Below are 12,128 nucleotides of genomic sequence, written 5' to 3'. Positions count from 1 at the left end.
TGTGCAGGGACAGTTCTAAGCCCCAGAAACATGCGCCCCTTTACAGGCATACTATAGATACCCCCCAGCTACGAAATGTAAAGGAATATTACACTTTTATTGTTTCACTTTAATCATTATTAAAATCACTGCTCCTGAAAAAACGTCCGTTTTTAAAACTTCTTTTTGCATTGATCCATGTCCCCTGGGGCAGGACCCGGGTCCCCAAACACTTTTTAGGACAGTAACCTGCATATTACCCTTTAAAATGAGCACTTTAGATTGTGAACGTTCGAGTCCCATAGACTTTAATAGGGTTCTAAAGTTCACACGAAGTTTAGGTCTGTTCGCAGGTTCTGGTGCGAACCGAACAGGGGGGTGTTTGGCTCATCCCTACCCAGGAGTCTGCATTCGCTATATCTATATCACAGAACACAGAGATGCAATTATTTTAGTAAATATAAACGGCTAAATACCTTTTTTTCATCAGCAGTATATAGCAGTCTTGTGGCTTCTATCAGTATCTGGTTAAAGCTTGTAGGAGGTGTTTTCATTCTTCCTTCTATGGGGCAGCAGGACCCCTGACCCTCTGTCTGGACAGTGCTGATTGGCCCTGTGCTGATTAGAGATGGCCTTGCGGTTCGCCCGGCGGTCGGTTCGCAGGGACAGTCTGCAATTCACTAGCTACTAGGTCCACAAAGGTCATTTTAAGGACTGGTATAGGTGTACAGTATATAGGGTTGTAATACACGTATAATATACTTTCTTTCAAATATAGAAAGCATATTATAGTGCACTGCATGCAGTGCTGACCGATTCTGCAGCTGTCGTTTCTCAGTGTAGGGACAGTTTGGTTTTTGGAGCAGGGACAGTCTGCAATTCACTAGCTACTAGCTAGCTACTACTAGATCCATAAATAAATAAATAAAGTCGCGCTATGGAGAAACCAAAAACAAAGCAAGATCTCCAATGTGATAAAAATATAAAAAAATAAAAAGTGAAGGAAGAAAAGAAAATATACTGGGTTAGAGCTGCCTGTGCCTGAAGCCCTCACTTCCTTAGTGGGGAGGAGAGGGAAATGAAAAGTGTAAAATAAAAAGGTTATGGCGCTAAACCCTATCAGTGATGTGAATTAACCTATCACCAAAACCTAGTGTTTTTTTTTTTTAAAAAGAAAAAGCTATTGGCAATAGCGTGCAAAGATTTCCTAAAACAATTTTGTATCCTAATTGAAAAAATATATGTGTGATCAATATTGAATCAACATTCGTGTTCCATCATAATTATATCCAAAATAGATATTAAGTTATCTTATACGTGTCAGCCTGCTATGAGTGAATACCAAAAATATATAAACATTCATTTAGATATACAAAATGGTGAAAATGTTGTTTGTATCCAACAATGTGCTAGTTCAGAACAAACTGTGCAAACATGTGCAAAATAAGTGCAAAAAAGCGACTAGGGATCAGAACAGCCAGGGATCAGAAATATGTTCAACCAATAATCGCATGAAGACGCATCTATGTCCAATATAAGTCCAAAATTAATGTTTGGCTTAATGATACTGCCTCCTCAGATTATTGCTGTAATTGATGCGTAAAGTCAATAGGGAATATTTCATTCACTCGTGCAAACAGTGCGGGTCTTCAATTAGAAAACTTCATCCCCGGTGCGCCACTCAGTGCTATAATATGTAAATGCTCTCACCAGAGTTAATGCCCCTTATGGGGCTGGATGGACCTTCACAATGTAAGCCACTGTGCTGCTCTCTGGCTGCTGCTGGTGCACTGGGTGAAGCTTCGCTATTCCGTCCGTATGGTCTCCAACGTTAATTATATATGAGGAAAGACATATCCATAGTGTAATACATTCTTAACCAGATCGTTCGTTTATTAATATTAAAAAACTACTCACATTTGACATTAAAAGCATATGCGTATGGAAAAAACTCAGCCGTTCGTCTCTATCCGTTCAAACGAGTGCACACAACGTGGCCACTCGTTTGAACGGATAGAGACGAACGGCTGAGTTTTTTCCATACGCATATGCTTTTAATGTCAAATGTGAGTAGTTTTTTAATATTAATAAACGAGCGATCTGGTTAAGAATGTATTACACTATGGATATGTCTTTCCTCATATATAATTAACGTTGGAGACCATACGGACGGAATAGCGAAGCTTCACCCAGTGCACCAGCAGCAGCCAGAGAGCAGCACAGTGGCTTACATTGTGAAGGTCCATCCAGCCCCATAAGGGGCATTAACTCTGGTGAGAGCATTTACATATTATAGCACTGAGTGGCGCACCGGGGATGAAGTTTTCTAATTGAAGACCCGCACTGTTTGCACGAGTGAATGAAATATTCCCTATTGACTTTACGCATCAATTACAGCAATAATCTGAGGAGGCAGTATCATTAAGCCAAACATTAATTTTGGACTTATATTGGACATAGATGCGTCTTCATGCGATTATTGGTTGAACATATTTCTGATCCCTGGCTGTTCTGATCCCTAGTCGCTTTTTTGCACTTATTTTGCACATGTTTGCACAGTTTGTTCTGAACTAGCACATTGTTGGATACAAACAACATTTTCACCATTTTGTATATCTAAATGAATGTTTATATATTTTTGGTATTCACTCATAGCAGGCTGACACGTATAAGATAACTTAATATCTATTTTGGATATAATTATGATGGAACACGAATGTTGATTCAATATTGATCACACATATATTTTTTCAATTAGGATACAAAATTGTTTTAGGAAATCTTTGCACGCTATTGCCAATAGCTTTTTCTTTTTTAAAAAAAAAAACACTAGGTTTTGGTGATAGGTTAATTCACATCACTGATAGGGTTTAGCGCCATAACCTTTTTATTTTACACTACTAGATCCACAAAGGTCCTTCTAAGGACTGGTATAGGTGTACTATTTGGTGTGCAGTATATAGGGGTGCAATACACGTATAAAATACTTGCACATATAGAAAGCATAGTATAGTGCATTTCCACTGTGCAGCATTGTGACTGCTGAGCGGTTCTGCAGCGAAACTCAAAGAGTGACAAACGCAATTAGAAAAAAGTATTATAACTGGTGTGATAGACCAGTGGCCCCCCAAAACGACAGATTGAAGCGGGGTGTTATATACCTTCTTCCACATATACTGCACTTCGCCCCATGGTCACGTTTGCAGTTCGCATTCGCGAAACGTCCCGTCGGAAGTTTGTCCATCACTAGTGCTGATCACATCCCCTCCCTCAACAAAAAAGGAAAATCTCTAGCAATACACACCAAATTGAGCATGTGCAGAGTGCCCCCTATGGCTCTATTCTATCGCAGATGGATTGGGGACAGTGGAAGAAGGAGAGGATTAGAGAAGACAGGACCAAACGGTCTTTTTACAAAATGCATATAATTAACCCCTTAGGTTCCACAGTGAGTATGACAAGCATGCTTTACTGCATATACAGACTGATTTTACTGTTGTGGGTTTAGTAACACTTTAAGCCTTTCTCATTATATACTAATGTAGTAAAAAAAAATCTAATATCATGTTATTATTTATGGTATTAAAGTGTTACTAAACCCACAACCGTAAAATCAGTCTGTATATGCAGTAAAGCCTGCTTGTCACTGTGGAACCAGTGACCCTAATACAGTGATCAGTGCTAAAAAATATCCACTGTCACTGGATTAATGACACTGGCTGGGAAGGGGTTAACATCAGGGGCAATTGGAGGGTTAAATGTGTGCCTAGCCAGTGTTTTAGTACAGTGGGGGAGGTGCTTTTACTAGGTGAAGACATGGATCCATGTTCCTGCTTTACAGAGACGCAGAATTCATACCTTCCCTCCTGCCGCTTTTGAATCGATCGTACGATAAGCGGATCGTTAGTACAGAGCTTTCCAGAGCCGATCAGGACAGTTCATCTGATATTATTCTTATCGGACATGCACGGAAAATTCTTCCCTATGATGCTAGATTGTACGATTAAACAGTACAGCTGTCGTTCAAAAATGCAATGCAACACATGACATCACTTCCGATTTTTTATTCTGTCGTACGTGAATTTTTTCGTGACTTTATTAAACTCATCAGATTCGGCGTGAGATTAGCATGCAAAAAAAAAAAAAAAACGGATGATCATTCGTCTGATAATCGGATCGAGTGTACCGCATTAGTGAATAAATACAGCACAGGAACAAAAGCATCAACACTGATGGAGGATGGGATTTTAATCCATGCATGGATCTACAGTGCATGAACTTAACCACTCAGCCACCTTGTTGAAAGAATTCTAGCTGCCAGAAATGTTTGAGTTTTTTTAAAGTTAAAATTGGCAGATTGAAAAATATTTTTACAAATGTTGTACAGAAGAAGCCATATCGACCAGAAAAGCAACCTCTCTCGACAAGGATGGGATTCGAACCCACGCGTGCAGAGCACAATGGATTAGCAGTCCATCGCCTTAACCACTCGGCCACCTCGTCTAGATAGGTGGCAGTAAACCATATCAAAACAAAACAAAACAAAACAAAACAAAACAAAACAAAACAAAACAAAACAAAACAAAACAAAACAAAACAAAACAAAACAAAACAAAATTTGGAAATTAGAGTTTACAAAACCTGTAGGGAGATCTAACTGGAGGCCTTACTGTTATTAGATAGTTACCAGACCGTCTTATCATTATGTCACAGTTACTCCGGTTGAAAAATAAAGTCCATCTGGTCTAACCAAAAGAAAAAAAATCTAGAAAACCTTCACATACACAATCCTCTACTTGGACTTAAAGGGGTTGTAAAGTTATATTTTTTTTTTAACCACTTCAATACAGGGCACTTAAATACCTTCCTGCCCAGACCAATTTTGAGCTTTCAGCGCTGTCGCATTTTGAATGACAATTGCGCGGACATGCTACACTGTACCCAAATGAAATTTTTATCATATTTTTTCCCACAAATAGAGCTTTATTTTTGTGGTATTTGATCACCTGTACGGTTTTAATTTTTTGCTAAACAAATAAAAAAAATACAGAAAATTTTGAAAAAAAAATATTTTTTTTGTGTCAGTTTCAAAACTTTGTAAATAAGTAAGTTTTCTCTTTCACTGATGGGTACTGATGGGGCTGCACTGACGGGCACTGATAAGGCGGCACTGATGGGCACCAATGAGGTGGCATTGATGGACACTAACATGTGGCACTGATAGGCACTGATGGGTGGCACTGATGGGCGACACAGATGGGCACTGATAGGTGGCACAAATTGGCACTGATAGCTGGCACGGATTGGCATGGATAGGCATGGATAGGCGGCACAGATGGGCATGGATGGGCACTAATAGGTGGCACGGATGGGCACTGATAGGTGGCACGGATGGGCACTGATAGGTGGCATTGTATTGTATTATAATGTACTGATGGATGCCAATCAGTGCCAAACAATAATGCATGTCAATCAGTGATGCCCATTGTGGGCACTGATTGGCATCCATTGTGGGCACTGATTGGCATCCGGCTCTTCCTATTTACACTGTGATCAGCCGTGATTGGACACGGCTGATCACGTGGTAAAGAGTCTCCGTCAGAGACTCTTTACCAAGATCGTAGTTGCGGGGTGTCAGACTGACACCCCGCAACAACGATCGCCGCGATGCGCGCCCCCGGGGTCAAAATCATAAGATGTCCAGTCAGGATTTTGAAACCACTTTGCCGCCATGTTTCTGCTATAGGGCGGGCGGCAAGTGGTTAAATAACAAACATGTTATACTTACCTCCACTGTGCAGCTCGTTTTGCACAGAGTGGCCCCGAACCTGCTCTTCTGGGGTCCCTCGGTGGCTGTCTCGGCTTCCTCCCGGAAGTACTTCCCACGTTCATGTGAGTTCCATCGCATGGTGAGAAGCACTTGCGGGCGCGCTCCCGTGATACAGCCGGCTCACTGTATCACTCGGCCCCGCCCCCGGCGCGCAGCTACATTGGATGTGATTGATAGCAGAGCGAGCCAGTGGCTGCGCTGCTTTCAATCCATCCACTCTAGCCAATCAACGGCCAGGCTGAGTGGCGAAGAGGACGTCAGGGGGGGGGGGGCTGGGATTTTAGAGGGGTCAGGTAAGTAAAACGGGGGGGTTGGGGGGAGTCGGCACTGTCAGATGTTTTTTCACCTTAATGCATAGAATGTATTAAGGTGAAAAAATATTTAACTTTACAACCCCTTTAAAGAAAAATATTCTATGCAAAGTTTTCTATTATTTTCTATTTCTATTAATTCTATTACAACATCTTGGTAAATTCACGAACTATTGACTTATTATGAAGTCATACTGATACCAAAGAGAACTAGTGATGGTGATGATTTTGACTGGCTTTTGTAGGATGTGCAACCTATTTTGTTAACACTAAATTAGGAGATCTGCTTTTGAAATGATATTTAGTACTTTAACAGAAAAAACCCTAGTTTAAGGGTTGAATCACAGGAAGAAAACTGTTCGACGAGGATGGGATTCGAACCCACGCGTGCAGAGCACAATGGATTAGCAGTCCATCGCCTTAACCACTCGGCCACCTCGTCAAGTCTTGCTGTGTTGCCCAAGTTTTTGAATTTTTTCAAAATGACGGCCAAGTGGCGCGGCTCTCGTTGCAGGAGGGCATCATATGACGTCCTCCCATTTAAACAGGGAATGCACGCGATCGTCTGCGCACATCCCTGTTCCTTCGGTGGCGGCGTGTGTCACGGAGACACCGCTCACCACCAAGGCGGGTGAACAGCCATTGGGTATGGTTGTTTACCACGTGATCGGCCAGTTATGAAGTCATGGCCGATCACAGATGGTTCCACCCCCACTGTGCACAGTGCATGCACGTGATCGGGAACACCAGTGCGTGCCTAACTTTTATGTTTGGGATGGGATAAAGGGTGAGCAGTGCATGCGACTATATATGAGGCAATTCAGGTGCCCGCTGTCCTTATACTGATACCTAATAGGACTAGTGATTATGAGTTTGATTGCCTTGGGTACATAATAGGCAGGCCATTGCAGGTCTGTAATCAATAAAACTTTAGAAGCCTTGGATAGTAAAAAAAAAAAAAGGTCTGAGAAGTGTTTTGAATCTGTTTAAAAAGGTCCTTTATTCACAAGATCCTTTATCTGCAGGTGACCAACAATGACATGTCATCATTGTTACATATAAAATATAGTACTTTTCGTTGCTGTCCCACCATCTGAATGCAGCTAGGCAGTTGATCCCCGTTTACTGGAAAAGGAGCCAAATTCCAAGCCACTCAGAATGTATTTATCTTGGGAACAATATTATGGCTGCAGAAGAATGGATGGTGACATAGACTTGACTTGACCCTCTGAGATATTTGATATATGACTGCTCATACATCACAGTAGAGTGCTTCTTTTCTTTTATTCTTTTGGTTCACATATTTTATGTTCCCTTTATCTGTCTGCCCTTTGGGCTCTAGTTTTTCTGCCCAAATTTGTGGTGTTTGCTCATCATTGACGCTAAGTTTAGTAATAGGGCCAGAGACAAAATATTGCAGTGTGCAGTGTGCGGTGCACCCATCATCATCATCACAGCAGGCAGCCAGAGACAGAGCTAGAGGAGGAGAGGAGAGCCGCCTGCCCGCCTGCCCGCCTGCCCGCCTGAGCGCCGAGCAGGGAGTGGGGATCTCATAGTGATGTGTCACCGCAACCATATTGTAATTCCCGCCTTCTGCAGCGCCTATGATGTATGTCACACGTCCTGCGGTCCTGCCATTGGACTAGTGGGACGTCCATCATAAGTACTGCAAGCTCCAGAAGGCGGGACCTGCTATGTTACTCGGCCGCACTCGGGATCAGATCAGCTTGGGGCTAATAACAGAATCCTGCATGCCCGAGACCCGGGTGATTTTTGGGGACCCACTCACACCCCCTCCCGACACCACTGCACACATCCTTTAACCACTAGAGGACCAGCCACCGCAGTTATACTGCAGCAGGTTGGCTCTGCAAATCGGCAAATCGTTGTAGCTGTATGTCGGACGCATTAAGACCACTAAGACCACTAAGAGGCGTGCACGATCGCTCCTTAGAAAGACAGAACAGAGATCTGTCAATGTAAACAGACAGATTTTCGTTCTGTCTCTGATCTCTGCTGCAGAAAAGTGCTTGACATTTTGCGACCCGATTTGGGGCCCCGTAACTCGGGGTCAAGCACTTACGGGGTGATCAACACGGGTTGATTTTTCCCACCAATAGAGCTTTCTTTCCGTGGTATTTGATCAACACTGCGTTTTTTATTGTTTGCTCTATAACCGAAAAAAGCCCAACAATTAAAAAAAAGTTTTACTTTCTGCTACAAAACACATACAAAAAAAATAAATCAAATAAAAAAATCAAATTCGAAAAATGACATTTTGCGACCCGAATTAGTTTTTTTTTAGCTCCAAGTGACCCCGAGTTACGGGGCCCCAAATCGGGTCGCAAAATGTCAAGCACCTTTCTGCAGCAGAGATCAGAGATCAGAACAGAGATCTGTCAATGTAAACAGACAGATTTTTGTTCTGCCAGGGGAGAGGAGACAGATCTGTTGTTTATACAAAGTATGAACAGCAATCGGTCTCTTCCTCCAGGCAATCCCTTCCCCCCCCACAGTTACTCCCTAGGACACACATTTAACCCCTTGATCGACCTCTAGTGTTAACGCCTTCCCTGCCAGTGACATTTATACAGTAATCAGTGGCTATTTTTAGGTCTCACATCTGTATAAATTTCAATGGTCCTAAAAAAAGTGTCAAAAGTGTCTTATCTGTCCGCCGCAATGTCACAGTCCTGCTAAAAATCGCAGATCACCGCCATTACTAGTAAAAAAAATAATAAAAATGGCATAAATCTATCCCCTATTTTATAGATGCCTTAACTTTTGCGCAAACCAATCGATTTACACTTATTAAGATTTTTTTACCAAAAATATGTAGAAGAATGCTTTTTGGGTGATATTTATTATTATTATATTTATATTATAAAAAAGTTCAAAATATTGCTTTATTTTTTTGCAAAATTGACAGTCTTTGTTTGTTCATAGCGCAAAAAATAAAAACCGCAGAGGTGATCAAATACCACCGAAGGAAAGCTATATTTGTGGGAAAAATTATGTCAATTTTGTTTGGCTTAACCACTACAGATCCGCGCTATTGCCAAATGACGGCATTAGCGCGGACCTACATTTCCGGGACTACGTCTATTGACGTCGTCCCGGTTACGAGCGGCCTGCGCGCCCCCTGAGGGGCGCGCGCGGCGCGCTCTGTGATCGGCGAGTCCGTGAGACTCGCCTGATCACCGATCCGTGTAAGGGGTCGATCCCGACCCCTTATCACGTGATCAGCTGTCAGCCAATGACAGCTGATCATGTGATAAAACGGAGCCGGTAATCGGCTAGTATTCCTCCTCGCGCTGACAGCGCGAGGAGAAAAAAAAAAAGCCGATCGCCGGCGGCCGTGTTCGGGACATCAGTCCCGATCACGGCCAGCAATATAAGCGGACACCTGCCCCCTACCAGTGCCCACCTGCCACCCGCAGTGCCATCCTGAGATAAAGTAAGTGCCCCCTGTCAGTGCCACCCAGCAGTGCCCATAGTGCCCACAGTGCCACCCAGCAGTGCCCACAGTGCCACCCAGCAGTGCCCACAGTGCCACCCACAGTGCCACCCAGCAGTGCCACCCACAGTGCCACCCAAAATCTGCCTCAAAGGTGCTGCACCCCAGTGCCGCCCATCAGTGCCCAGCAGTGCCGCCCATCAGTGCCCAGCAGTGCCGCCCATCAGTGCCCAGCAGTGCCACCTATCAGAGCCACCTATCAGTGCCACCTATCAGTGCCCATCAGTCCCATCTATCTGTGGTACCTATCAGTGCCCATCCGTGCCACCCATCCGTGCCACTTATCCGTGCCACCCATCCGTGCCATCTTATCTGTGCCCATCTTTGCCCATCAGTGCCGCCTTATCTGTGCCCATCGGTGCCGCCTTATCTGTGCCTATTAGTGCCGCCTTAACTATGCCTATCAGTGCCCACCAGTGCAGCCTATCAGTGCCCACCAATGCAGCCCATCAGTGCCCACCAATGCAGCCCATCAGTGCCCACCAATGCAGCCTATCAGTGCCGCCTAATCAGCGCACTTCAATGAAGGAGAAAAATGACCCGTTTGCAAAATTTTATAACAAACTATTAAAACATGATTTTTTTTTTTTTGCATCTTTTTTTGTTTGTTTAGCAAAAAATAAAACTCCGAGCTGTAACTAAATACCACCAAAAGAAAGCTCTATTTGTGGGAAAAAAATGATAAAAATTTCATTTGGGTACAGTGTTGTATGACCGCGTAATTGTCACTCAAAGTGCATCAGCGCTGAAAGCTGAAAATTGGTCTGGGACTGAGGGGGGTTTAAGTGCCCAGTAAGCAAGTGGTTAAACAAATGTGTTAGATATGGTAGATGTGGTAGATGCCTAAAAATAGTGCAATGTTATTCCTTACATGTGACTCTGTGGCGCAACGGTAGCGCGTCTGACTCCAGATCAGAAGGTTGCGTGTTCAAATCACGTCAGGGTCATCCATTTTGATAAGAATGCAATTAAACTAAAAGTGACTATGTTATTGGAACAGAAAAGACACAGCCTGCAAGTCTAGATTCACATGTTTATTTACGAGTTTCCATTGAAATCTATGGGGCCAAAAATATCACACCAAAAGAAGTCCATGCACCAATTTCCAGGTCGCATGGAAGAACCTTTGCATAGGTGTGAAAGGCCCAATAGGCAGTAATGGGATTCTACTTATGCATTGCCACTTAAAGAGGCGTTCCCCTGAAAAAAAAAAAAAAAGTCAGCAGCTACAAATACTGCAGCTGCTGACTTTTAATAATCGGACACTTACCTGTCCCAAGTTCCAGCGATGCGGGGAAAGAAGCCCTGCTCATTCCCCCCTACTCTCCGCGTCGCCGGCATTCTAATTGTGGGCACCCAGCTGTGGCTTCACTGCCGGGCACCCACTGCGCACGTGCAAGCAGCTGAGCGCGCCGTGATTGGCCGCACAGTCATCTGGGACCTGTCACGTTTCCCAGATGACTGACAGGAGGGAGGGGACAGAGCTGAGCCCTTTCTGCGCCGAGGGGGAAGTGATGTCACCAGCCCAGGCACTGAAGGAGGCAGACTACGAGAAAAAAACAGAAAAAAAAAAATTCATTAAAATTCCTAAAAAAAAAATGTAAAAAAAATTTGGATTTTTTTTAACTCACCTCTAAATGCCTAGCAACAGGCATTTAGAGGTGAGTTAAAAAAAATCCAAATTTTTTTTACATTTTTTTTTTAGGAATTTTAATGAATTTTTTTTTTCTGTGGAACACCACTTTGAAAATCCAAAGCATGACAAATAAGGGCCGGTTCACACAGCGAGGCGAGGCGAGGCGACACGGCTCGCCTCGCCTCGCTCCCGCAAGTCGCCCCCATTCAGTACTATGGAACCGTTCTGAGAGGAGCGACTCGAGTCACTCCGACTCAGAAAAAAGGTTCCTGTACTACTTCGGGGCGACTTCGGGGGCGACTTGCATTGACTTCTATACAGAAGTCCTCTGCAAGTCGCCGCTGAGCTCCCCGCAGGTCGCGGCGAGGTAAGTCGGAGACGCCTCGCCACGCCTCGCTGTGTGAACCGGCCCTTATAGGAAACCCCCTTTGTTGCAGCCATAGCGTAAGCATGCTCCTTTTCATATCAAATTTCAAGTGTTTTGGTGTTCTACAGTTTTTATTGGCTAAGAGCGTCTGTAATTTAAGTGGTTATTCCTATTTGTAAATTTTAACTTTTTCTTAGAACTAATAGAGAAGCAACTGCAAGAAAAAAGTCACAGAAAGCCCAGGAACTGCCATAAGGTACATGTACCAATAACATGAGGCTTCAAAAGTAACAATGAAAATACACACGTCCTTCCTTTAAATTACAGACTTGGGGGGGATGCCTTAACCCCTTGACCTCTGAAAGTTTTATCCCCCTTCATGACCAGATCATTTTTCTTGCGATACGGCACAGCGTTACTTTAACTGACCATTGTGCAATCAAGCAATGCTGTATACAAATAAAATGTACCGGTATGTCATTTTTTTC

General features: G+C 43.5%; 3 non-coding genes across 3 annotated transcripts; 1 reads left to right on the top strand and 2 right to left on the bottom strand.

Moving 5' to 3' along the window:
- Positions 1 to 4,400: 4,400 nt before the first annotated feature.
- On the bottom strand, positions 4,401 to 4,482 carry TRNAS-GCU (transfer RNA serine (anticodon GCU)). The gene has a single exon. It is a non-coding gene; the product is annotated as a tRNA-Ser (tRNA).
- Positions 4,483 to 6,480: 1,998 nt separating this feature from the next.
- TRNAS-GCU (transfer RNA serine (anticodon GCU)) lies at positions 6,481 to 6,562 on the bottom strand. The gene has a single exon. It is a non-coding gene; the product is annotated as a tRNA-Ser (tRNA).
- Positions 6,563 to 10,512: 3,950 nt separating this feature from the next.
- TRNAW-CCA (transfer RNA tryptophan (anticodon CCA)) lies at positions 10,513 to 10,584 on the top strand. The gene has a single exon. It is a non-coding gene; the product is annotated as a tRNA-Trp (tRNA).
- The last annotated feature ends 1,544 nt before the right edge of the window (positions 10,585 to 12,128 follow it).

Source organism: Lithobates pipiens, unplaced genomic scaffold (genome assembly GCF_037356315.1).
Source record: "Lithobates pipiens isolate NorthernLeopardFrog02 unplaced genomic scaffold, aLitPip1_a1.2 Scaffold_8, whole genome shotgun sequence".
Taxonomy (NCBI): domain Eukaryota; kingdom Metazoa; phylum Chordata; class Amphibia; order Anura; family Ranidae; genus Lithobates; species Lithobates pipiens.
This window is presented reverse-complemented; position numbering and strand designations above follow the sequence as displayed.